Below are 12,500 nucleotides of genomic sequence, written 5' to 3'. Positions count from 1 at the left end.
TGATATACACACGTGTGATTTGAACGATTATTATCTCACGGGTGTCTCTCTCACGCATGTAGGATAAATAGAAAATTGTGTAATCTCTATGTACATGACAACGAGAATATATTCTCTTAACTGTTTTCATTAATAGTCTAGGTAAATAATGATACAGACATTCGACAAATTGATAACATCCATTGCAAATAGGAAAGTGAGAGACTACAACAGTGTGCACGTTTAAGAACTTGATTTGTGTTGATAACACACATAAACACACGAACGCACATACATACACACACACACACACACACACACACACACACATACACATACACACACACACACACACACACACATACACACACATACACACACACACACACATGAACTAAATGTTAACATTAAACAAACAAAAGAACGAAACAACAAAAACGTTCTTATTATTTTTGCTTGTTTATTAAATGCAACCATTAATTAATTGTTCAGCTTCCACACTTGGTTAAAAAAATTTACTATAACGTACGCTTCGCGCGTGACACGGAAATGTTATTGTGGTTTAGATGTATTTTAGATATGAATGATTCCTTTGGTGTTGAGATTTCGATATCTACAGTAATGAGCTCATTATAGCAGTAGTCATGTACCCCATCTGACAGAGTTGATTTGATTGAGAACAAAATAAACGCACGTTTCAAAATGTGACACCGCATGAAACGTGCGTTATGGTCACTTCAGGTCAGTCGTTTTCTTACCATTGTTTGTCTCATCTGATTTTAACATGTTGTCTGGAGCGGTTGAATATCTGAATGCTTCAAATAAACCAGTTTCAGTTGGAGACACACTTCTGCTGTAAAGTAGCTACCAGTACAATGAGCACGGCTATAACCACCCGTTTTGGGGGTCGACATATTTGCGTGACACGAGAGTTTAAATTACACACACAAACTAAATAAAAGAACCTTTTTGTGAATGCTTCTTGGGTGCAATTGTAGTTAACTTTTGCTCATCTAGCGTAAATAAGTCAACACATTTAATGAACCTAATTTTATGGTTACAATTAAGCGGGTTCCCCTCTGTGACCAAAGGAGAATTAACTGCAATATTTATATCTAACAGATCCGATGCAACGTCTCGTGCAGCATGAACTGGCCGTTGGCAGTGTGCAGTTATACCCTATTGGACTACAATATCGCTTCTTGACCTGGATCACCTCGTTGTCGGGCGTCCTGGAAGAGAAGGAATTGACAATGTTAGGACATAACTTTGTCGGGCGTCCTGGAAGAGAAGGAATTGACAATGTTATGACATAACTCTGTCGGGCGTCCTGGAAGAGAAGGAATTGACGATGTTAGGACATAGCTCTGTCGGGCGTCCTGGAAGAGAAGGAATTGACAATGCTATGACATAACTCTGTCGGGCGTCCTGGAAGAGAAGGAATTGACGATGTTAGGAAATAGCTCTGTCGGGCGTCCTGGAAGAGAAGGAATTGACAATGTTATGACATAACTCTGTCGGGCGTCCTGGAAGAGAAGGAATTGACAATGTTAGGACATAACTCTGTCGGGCGTCCTGGAAGAGAAGGAATTGACAATGTTATGACATAACTCTGTCGGGCGTCCTAGAAGAGAAGGAATTGACGATGTTAGGACATAGCTCTGTCGGGCGTCCTGGAAGAGAAAGAATTGACAATGTTAGGACATAACTCTGTCGGGCGTCCTGGAAGAGAAGGAATTGACAATGTTAGGACATAACTCTGTCGGGCGTCCTGGAAGAGAAGGAATTGACGACGTTAGGACATAACTCTGTCGGGCGTCCTGGAAGAGAAGGAATTGACGATGTTAGGATATAACTCTGTCGAGTTTGTGTGTGTTGTGAAAGAGAGAATACTCTTGCTTATATCGAGACAAGCTTTGCCACGTTACAACAATGACAAATCACTGGCAAGGGTTGTTTCTGAAACTCATGGACAGCACGCGTGGAAAGTTTGCCTCAACGAAAGCAAGAGTTATCACTCGTTTACAGACCCGACAGAGTTATTTCTGGAGTTCGTTTTTTGGCAGATGTCAATAACAAAAATAAAAATACTTTGCTCACTGATACTTTTGGTGATTTTGTTATTTGAAAGTATGCATCATTAAGACATACCGTTCAAGTGTGTGTGTGTGTGTGTGTGTGTGTGTGTGTGTGTGTGTGTGTGTGTGTGTGTGTGTGTGTGTGTTTGGGTGCGTGCGTGAGTGTGTGTGTGTGTGTGTGTGTGTGTGTGTGTGTGTGTGTGGTTTTTTGTATGTACGTGTGTGTGTGTACATGTGATAGATTGATAGAGAAGATGGGATGAAATAGAGAGAGAGAGAGAGAGAGAGAGAGAGAGAGAGAGAGAGAGAGAGAGAGAGAGAGAGAGAGAGAGAGAGAGAGAGAGAGAGAGAGAGAGAGAGAGAGAACAAGAACAAGAACAAGAACATCATTTATTCTTCAGGCCTCTAGCCCCTAGAATAGGGTCGTTACAAACAAAAATACAAGTCAAAAATACCTACAGCGGCAAAGCAACACGAAGATACAAAACTAAACACATACAGCGGCAAATCGACAAAGATACAAAACTAAACATACTCGGTAAAGTAATACAGTCACAATCAGTCCTCTTGAGCTATGTTTTCAGTAAACTCCAGGCGAGTTTTTAGAGCAATAAACAAGTAAATGCTTAATCTACGAATATCAGATGATGAGCCGTTGCGGAGAATATTCACATAATTTAATGAGTTATATCTTGTATTTAGAAACTTAGCCCTGGCGTTTGCATACAATGGACAATCAAATACAAAGTGCTTTTCGTCTTCCACAACATCGCAAAGCTTGCATAGAATATTCCTGTCCCTTCCAAATGTTCTTCTAAAACACGAAGCTCCAATAGGCAACACACCCAGACGCAATTTGATCAAACAATCGCGGAAACATTTTTTGTCAATGAAATCAAAGTACTTCTCACTTTCAAAAACTGTTTTGAATAATCGGTAGTTTTGATAAATGTCATTACTTATAATGGAACCATTCCATTCCTGCAAATACATATCAGCCATTCTCTGTTTAAACAAAGAAATAAATGTTTTTTCACACCCCACCCCTTGTTGTAACCAAACATATCCAAACCCCGTGCTAAACAATGTATTCTTTACATGTGTTGCCCAGCATGTTTTACCTCGCTCGTCCAAGTTTTTTAACATTAAGTATGCCTGTCTGGGAATTCTGGATATATCTAGTGTCAACAGCTTCAACCAATATTTTATGCACCTTACTGCACTGTTGATGTACAAAGGGTAGCGTCCCAGTTCTCCATACACAGACTTGTTGGATACTTTAAGAGGAACACTTAAGAACCTTTTGCATGCAAGTGTGTGAACCTTTTCTATATTGTCTAATCTTTGGAGACCCCACATTTCGGAAGAGTACATTAATATGGATTGCACCTGGGAGTCGAACATTTTGAAAAAACAACTTTTGGAGATATCATTCAGTTTTCTAACGTGTCTAATACAGTCAATGCATGCTCGCCTCCCTTTCACCGCTAAAAAATCAACTCCCCTTTTCAAACTCATTTTTGTAGTAAACACAAAACCTAAATAATTATATTCATTAACAACCTCAAGCAATTTTCCATTCAAATACCATTTTTCATTCTTACCCAAAAAAAACCCTTTTCTAAATACCATACATTTAGTTTTATCAATGTTAATGTTTAGGTACAGTCTTTTACATGCATCGTTTAAAACATTAATCTGCCTTTGTAATCCCAGTGCTGTGTCAGAGAGGAGAGCTAGGTCGTCCGCAAAAAGTAAAATAAATAATTCGACAAGACCGGGCAAAAACTGAATGCCATGCATTCCACCGTTTTCCACAGAATTAGCTATCTCGTTTATAAAAAGGGAAACAAATTGTGGACTTAAAATACAACCTTGACGGACCCCTACTGGACACTCAAAAAAATCAGTCATTCTGTCTTCAATCCTCACACATGACAAAACATTTTGATAAATGGCAACTATTGCTTTCATAAATTTTCCATTCATACCATACTGCATCAAAACGTCAAACAATGGTTCTCTTTGAACAGAGTCAAATGCCTGGCGTAGATCCACAAAACATACATATAATTTACATCCTCTCTTTGCAAAACATTTATCAACAGCAGCCTTTAATGTAAAGATATGATCCACGGTGGAATAACCACGCCTAAAACCAGCCTGAGATTCTGATAGTTTTTTATGTTCTTCCGTCCATTTCACTAATCTCTTATTCAAAACAAAAGTATAACATTTACTGACTAAACTAAGTAATGAAACCTCGCGGTAATTCGCAGTTAACTTGGGATCACCCTTTTTAAAGATTGGAACAATAATAGCTTTTGCCCATTCATTCGGATAAATGCCCTGGTCAAACAGGATATTAAATAGTTTTGTGAGGAAGCGGACAGCAGTATCAGCAACTAACTTTAACATTTCCGCTAGAACTTCATCGCTACCACATGCTTTTCCTTTTTTCAAATTTCTAATGGCTTCTAAAACCTCAGATTCTGTAATTACTGCATTCAAGTCGGCACATATATCATCGGTTGCTTCCCTTGCACCAGCCTGCCCACCCTCTCCCTCTCTCTCCGCTTGCCTTACAACGTCAACATTACATAGCTGCTGAAAATGTTCAAACCACTGCGCATCAGTAACCTCCTTAGAAATCCCTGACTTTTTTCTTCCCGATAGCTGCTTTACTTCCTTCCAAAATAATTTCCCATCTTTTCCCAAAGAAGCCAGATGTAAAGCTTTATTACGGCTATAGCTTATTTTCTTTGTTTTGGTTAACGTCTTATACTGTTTCCGTGCTTGTACATACAGTTCGCGGTCTGTATCTGATTTACTAAGTCTATAATCAGTCAAGCGTTGCCGTGCAACAGTCTTCGCCGTGTTACAATCATCGTCAAACCATAACGCAGGCCTACGCTGCTGTCCGCCTCCCACCAAAACCGTCTTTCTCATACACTCACTCGCTGACAACAATGCATCAGTAAACAATTTCAATGCTTCATCTACATCATAGTCTACAACAATAAAAGCTTGTTCATACAAATCATGTAAATCATCTCTATACCAAGTTTCCAAAAAGCTCTGATCTTTAGATTGGTCCCAACACATTTTAGAAATCCATTTTGGTTTGCTTGCCTGAGCTTTGTCAGAAAAATCAATATTGCTTAGGCAACTCAACACTAATGAGACAGGAAAATGTGACGAATCAACAGAAGACATGACACGTAACGAGCGAATAAAATCTGAAGTACAAATATCAATAGAAATAATGAAGTAATCAATGTAACTACCACCTGATGTAGACACAAAAGTTAAAGAATCATCACAATCAAATTGCCGTAAGCCATTCATTATAATACAACCAAACATGGAACACATATCAAGCAGCTCTTTACCAAACGCGTTTGTTTCTTTATCATCGGAAATCCTTGCACACATTTCATAATCTGAATCTCTAAAACACACTTTATTCCAATCCACATCAAAACTATCATCAGGCACAGCATTATTCGAACTTGTTCTAGCATTCAAATCTCCACACACAATCAGAGAGAAATCCTCATGAATAGATTCAAACAAATCAACAATGCATTGTTCTAGAATTTCAATACCATAGCCATATTCGGAAACATCCCAAAATTTGCTGTCATATGGGTGTAAATACATGCAAATCAAAAACACATTCTTATCTAAACCGAACAACGTTTTATTTATTTCCAGTACAACCGTGTGTTTATGTTTAACATCAATACGTTTCACTAGCTGTGACAATCGTTTTTTAACAAAAACCATCACACCACCCGAACATCTTGCTCCCTGCGATAATCTGACAGCCTTAGAAACATGCACATCATAGTCTTTAAACACAGGGTACTCTCGATTATCAAAATCAACAAAGGTTTCATTCAATGAAAAAATGTCAAAACTTAGCAAACAGTCAATCACATCCTTTACATCAAGTTTTTGTAACCAACCGTCACAATTCCAAGTACAAATGCGAATCGAACTTGGGCCTTGGCCACACCCCTATCTGTTTGTGCTTGTGGAGCCACCCCTACCTCTACCCCCTCTTACACCTGTCCCAGGAGTTTTTCCACCTCTGACCTGCTGCTGAGTTTGCCCTCTACCCTGTGCGGTGTTTCCCCGTTGTAGGCCTAGTGCCGAGTTTATTTTTGGCTGCGTGTTGTCATTCTGATTGGCCCTAGACCCCGATCGCTGGCGTAGCTGCATGGGACTTTTGTTCATGTCGCGCAAAGGAATGTGGCTGTCGCGGCGTGCACGTGTCTCCGATGACGACGTGCCAGGGTCTCCCTGTGACGGTGGAAACGCCATGTCTTTGCCAAAAGCGAACTGAGACCCTTCGTCGTCATTGGGTTGATGCCGATCGAGTGGGGGGAAGTCTGCAGAGGGGTTGCCAAAGGGGTCGTGACCCCAGTCATACATCGATCTTTGTGAGTTTTCATCCTCCCCTCCCTCCGCACCCCCGCCAAACCTCTCTTCATGAACATCATCCCCTCTAATTGGCTTGTCTCTCTGGGGTGCCCCCTCCCACTCCTTCAGCTTGACCACTAGTTCTCTCTCAAGATCGTAAGTGTACACGCCCTCAGAGGAAACGAGTTTGTCAAAACGCATTTTGGGGTATTTCCCCGCTTCGTACAACTCTGTTTGCTTGGTGCTCAGGCCCTTTCTTTTCGCCCTAACTAGCGCAGAGAAGTCCTCCCTAACGGTTACATTCTTAAAGTCCTCTGTGCGTTTCAGATTGCGTGATTTGCTAAGAATGAGACTTTTTTGTTTGTAGGACAACAATTTGACCACAATCGCGTTACCTTTTGTACGATGCGCTCTCTCGATGTCAACAAACTCATTGATACCCATCCCTTCGCTGATCACCTCCCTCACACTCTCTTCACAGTCCTCCCAACTTTCATTGTCAAGGTCTTTACGCACACCGAAGAACAGCAAGTTGTTTCTGCGACTGTGATTCTCGAGAGAGTCACATTTCAGTGAAAGTTCGTTGATCATACCTTTAAGGTCTTTGTTTTCTTTCTGCAGGTTGGAACACTGATTCTGTAGTTCATCAGTCCTAGCCTTAAGTTGTGACGACAGAGACTCCTTCAGATCATTCATGTCTGTCTTCATGTCTTTCTTCAAGCTGTCCATAGCCGCGTTCTGTGATTCAACGATCTCCTGTTTTGTAGTGTTGTGCATCTGCTGCAGTCGTTGAAAAAGGTCATCCATCATGGCACTGGAATCAGGCGGGATAGGCACCGACTGTGACGTCATCGACATTGGACTGCCACGCCCCTCACTGTTGTTTCCCGATTTTGATGGAGAGGTTGGATTGGGCCCAGGATTCTGCTCAATATCGCCCCCCAGCAAGAGAAGAGCAACCACGAAGACGATCATGCCACAGGCACAGTTGATGAGTAATAGACCGTGTACAGTCACTCTGATGATGATGCGGACTCTGGCACTGGACCACTTTCTCCTGTCCCTCATGTATGACATCGCTGCCACCATGTACGAGGGACTGTCATCGGGGTTGCCCCCTACGTCATCACAAACCAGTTGCAGAAATGTCAGAGTGAAAAACAGCGATAGCACAAGTCCACCAGCTTTGATCCCCTGGTACATACGGCGCCTACTGTAGCTCTCAGCTTTCTTATACAGCAGTGAGATCAGAGTCCATGTCCATACACCGGTTTTCACACGGTGACTAATAGCACACGAAGGCATTGTTGACAAGGCCTAACTGGTCACAACAAGTTTACAAGGTCATGCTCGTGGCTGCCGATGTTGAAATGAATATGGGTCACAGACTGATGCACGCTCACAACGGGTGCGGGTACGGTTACACGGGTGCACAGATACACAAATACTGGAAAATGACGGGTGAGCTGAACTCCAACTGGGTTTGAAACTGTAGACCTATTTTGATGCACAGTATCACACAGAAAATGTCCAAATTTCTCGACTTCGCCACAATCATGAAATGAACTGATAACTTCTTCAGATGCCAGGATCACTTAGAATGCCACTGTTATAAATTTGGCCACCGAGAGTCACTTGAAACTATCAAATTGTCTGGAAAACATCGCAGCCCCCTCAGAGCAGTGCTTGCTCGCCGCCATGTTGCTCGTGACCCCGAGAGAGAGAGAGAGAGAGAGAGAGAGAGAGAGAGAGAGAGGGTGCAGAGAGAGAGAGAGAGAGAAAAAAACAGAGAGAGAGAGAGAGACAGACAGACAGACAGACAGACATACAGATAGACAAACAAACAGACAGACTGTCACGATTTAGTGACATGGATTGAGAAAGGAACACTGTGTGGGGTGCCTTTCTCAAATTGCGATGAAAAGCTCCTGTACTTGTGTTTGTAGGGGCTGTATTCTGCTGACTGAGCTTGGCACGGGGTTTCGTTTTCTGCCCGCCTGGCTGGCATGCAAGGGACGACATTGTGTTCAGGGGTTCCACGTGCGTGATTTTGCTGTCTGGGCAAAATCGACTGGGACTGAACTGGATATGTGACACGGGGAGTCACGTGATGTTTTCAAGGTGTTTTGGGGAAGACTTAATTTAAAACGGCCCCACTTTGGCATTGAGCACGATATAAGTCAGTTGTTTCCTCTTCTTGAGAGTTAGTGGTTTTCCAACACGTGGTGATATATCTTTTTATGTCAACGTGCCGGCTCTGTGCGTCCAGGAAGGGTCTTAGGGAGAAGTGACTGCTTTCGCTGCTTACATGTTTCTGACGACGAGGTTGTCAGGTGTTTTTCTTGACTGAGCGTGGACAATTTCAACGCAAACTCAGCACATGAAGGGTGTGGCAGGAAACTCGTCGACGGGTGAAAGCCATACAAAGGAAGCGGATTCGCTTAAAGGAGAGCTACTTACATTAGGCTGTTGAGGTAATAAATCATTATTTAACACTGTTGACGAGTCTATGTTTGTGGAATGAAATACTCTCTGTTGTTCTTTCCAGGTTAGAGCATAATTTGCTCCTTGTGACGCTAAAAGAATAATCTGTATATGTTTTTTGCAGATATGGAGAGAAGGGAGGAAAATAGCTGATTTGTTGTTTTAAATGTTCGTTTGTGCAGGCCCACGTGCTCTATGAAATATAAAAGGGTGACATATTTTAAAAGTGGAGTGAGAAGGGATGCGTGGCATGTTTAGTGCACCGATGCTTTTTGTTGCAGCCTTTCAACTTATCTACCGACCTATCTACGTATGCTGTAACCTAATGTCGCGGTGCTGTATGCTGTAACCTGGTGTTGCGGTGTTGTATGCTGTAACCTGGTGTCGCGGTGCTGTATGCTGTAACCTGGTGTCGCGGTGCTGTATGCTGTAACCTGGTGTCGCGGTGCTGTATGCTGTAACCTAATGTCGCGGTGCTGTATGCTGTAACCTGGTGTCGCGGTGCTGTATGCTGTAACCTGGTGTCGCGGTGCTGTATGCTGTAACCTGGTGTCGCGGTGCTGTATGATGTAACCTGGTGTCGCGGTGCTGTATGCTGTAACCTGGTGTCGCGGTGCTGTATGCTGTAACCTGGTGTCGCGGTGCTGTATGCTGTTGCTGCTGCTGGGATAACCGGTGAGGCCGTCACCGTCTGCAGTGGTCTTCTGGCAGGCAGTGACGTCACCTACACGACCACCCGTTGTCTTCAGCGACTGAGTGAGGCGCCTGATATCTCCACTGATCCCTGCTTCGTTTCTACGCCAGCCGGCACTTCAATCAACGGAGCAGTTGTGTAGATAGACTATTCACGGGTCGCCCAGTTAGTGGCAAAAAGCTAAGTGCACCATGTTCATTGCACCCTGTATACCACCTAGTCATCTTTTATATTAGTGATTTCATTTGAGTGGTGACAACGTGGGGTGTGTGACACCTGCATTAACCAGCGCCTTTAGGCAGAACAGTTAACTTTCCTGTCTTTACACGAGATCAGCGTGTTATTATCATTTTCTAAACTATAAGTGGCATTTTTGTCAGTGACCCCTTTTTTTACATTTAGTCAAGTTTTGACTAAATGTTTTAACATAGAGGGGGAATCGAAACGAGGGTCGTGGTGTATGTGTGTGTGTATGTGTGTGTGTGCGTGCGTGCGTGCGTGCGTGCGTGTAGAGCGATTCAGACCAAACTACTGGACCAATCTTTATGAAATTTTACATGAGAGTTTCTAGGATTGATATCCCCGAACGTTTTTTTCTTTTTTTCCATAAATGTCTTTGATGACGTCATATCCGACTTTTCGTGAAAGTTGAGGCGGCACTGTCACGCTCTCGTTTTTGAACCAAATTGTTTGAAATGTTGGTCAAGTAGTCTTCGATATTGCATTTCAGCGTGGTGGCTTAAACATTAATTAATGACTTTGGTCATTAAAAATCTGAAAATTGTAAAAAAAACAAAAAAAAATTATAAAACGATCCAAACTTACGTTTATCTTATTCTCCATCATTTTCTGATTCCAAAAACATATAAATATGTTATATTTGGATTAAAAACAAGCTCTGAAAATTAAAAATATAAAAATTATTATCAAAATTAAATTGTCGAAATCAATTTAAAAACACTTTCATCTTATTCCTTGTCAGTTCCTGATTCCAAAAACATATAGATATGATATGTTTGAATAAAAAACACGCTCAGAAAGTTAAAACGAAGAGAGGTATAGAAAAGCGAGCTATCCTTCTCAGCGCAACTACTAAACCGCTCTTCTTGTCAATTTCACTGCCTTTGCCATGACCATGAGCGGTGGACTGACGATGCTACGAGTATACGGTCTTGCTGAAAAATTGCATTGCGTTCAGTTTCATTCTGTGAGTTCGACAGCTACTTGACTAAATGTTGTATTTTCGCCTTACGCGACTTGTTTTACGTTTTGAACGTAACACATATTTCGGAGTGAAGTCTCGAGGGAGGTGGCGAGATAGTAGCGTAAAGTACCTTGTAAGCGCCCCCCCCCCCCCCCCCCCCCCCCTTGTGCACCAGTTCCGACCCAAAGTAGGGGGTGGGAGCTTACTATGGTACTACATAACACCCTATGCACGAGCAGTTTTCAGTAAGAAATGTGATCTTTGATCACTTTGTAATCATATCTTCTTTCTTTTTATATTTAGTCAAGTTTTGACTAAATATTTTAACATCGAGGGGGAATCGAAACGAGGGTCGTGGTGTATGTGTGTGTGTGTGTGCGTGTGTGTGTGTGTGTAGAGCGATTCAGACTAAACTACTGGACCGATCTTTATGAAATTTGACATGAGAGTTCCTGGGTATGAAATCCCCATACGTTTTTTTCATTTTTTTGATAAATGTCTTTGATGACGTCATATCCGGCTTTTCGTGAAAGTTGAGGCGGCACTGTCACGCCCTCATTTTTCAACCAAATTGGTTGAAATTTTGGTCAAGTAATCTTCGACGAAGCCCGGGGTTCGGTATTGCATTTCAGCTTGGTGGCTTAAAAATTGATTAATGACTTTGGTCATTAAAAATCTGAAAATTGTAAAAAAAAATAAAAATTTATAAAACGATCCAAATTTACGTTTATCTTATTTTCCATCATTTGCTGATTCAAAAAACATATAAATATGTTATATTCGGATTAAAAACAAGCTCTGAAAATTAAATATATAAAAATTATTATCAAATTTTTTTTTCGAAATTGTTTTAAAAACACTTTCATCTTATTCCTTGTCGGTTCCTGATTCCAAAAACATATAGATATGATATGTTTGGATTAAAAACACGCTCAGAAAGTTAAAACGAAGAGAGGTACAGAAAAGCGTGCTATGCAGCATAGCGTAACCACTACCCCGCTCTTCTTGTCAATGTCACTGCCTATGCCGTGAGCGATGGACCACGAGTATACGGTCTTGCTGCGTTGCATTGCGTTCAGTTTCATTCTGTGAGTTCGACAGCTACTTGACTAAATATTGTATTTTCGCCTTACGCGACTTGTTTTCATCTTCCATTGTTTTTCTTGTTATATTTAGTCAAGTTTTGACTAAATATTTTAACATCGAGGGGGAATCGAAACGAGGGTCGTGGTGTATGTGCGTGCGTGCGTGTGTGCGTGCGTGTGTGTGTGTGTGTGTGTGTAGAGCGATTCAGACTAAACTACTGGACCGATCTTTATGAAATTTTACATGAGAGTTCCTGGGTATGAAATCCCCGAACGTTTTTTTCATTTTTTTGATAAATGTCTTTGATGACGTCATATCCGGCTTTTCGTGAAAGTTGAGGCGGCACTGTCACGCCCTCATTTTTCAACCAAATTGGTTCAAATTTTGGTCAAGTAATTTTCGACGAAGCCCGGGGTTCGGTATTGCATTTCAGCTTGGTGGCTTAAAAATTAATTAATGACTTTGGTCATTAAAAATCTGAAAATTGTAAAAAAAAATAAAAATTTATAAAACGATCCAAATTTACGTTTATCTTATTCTCCATCAT

The 12,500-nt window shown here is 41.5% G+C and overlaps 1 long non-coding RNA gene across 1 annotated transcript in view; it reads right to left on the bottom strand.

Annotated features, from left to right (window-relative positions):
- Window positions 1-415: 415 nt before the first annotated feature.
- LOC138954848 (uncharacterized) overlaps window positions 416-12,500 on the bottom strand; it is a 16,064-nt gene continuing 3,979 nt past the window's right edge. Inside the window, exon 2 of the long non-coding RNA XR_011451981.1 lies at window positions 416-1,211. This is a non-coding gene — a long non-coding RNA (uncharacterized lncRNA). The remainder of the gene's footprint in view (window positions 1,212-12,500) is intronic.

This window comes from Littorina saxatilis, unplaced genomic scaffold (genome assembly GCF_037325665.1).
Source record: "Littorina saxatilis isolate snail1 unplaced genomic scaffold, US_GU_Lsax_2.0 scaffold_466, whole genome shotgun sequence".
NCBI lineage: Eukaryota > Metazoa > Mollusca > Gastropoda > Littorinimorpha > Littorinidae > Littorina > Littorina saxatilis.
This window is presented reverse-complemented; position numbering and strand designations above follow the sequence as displayed.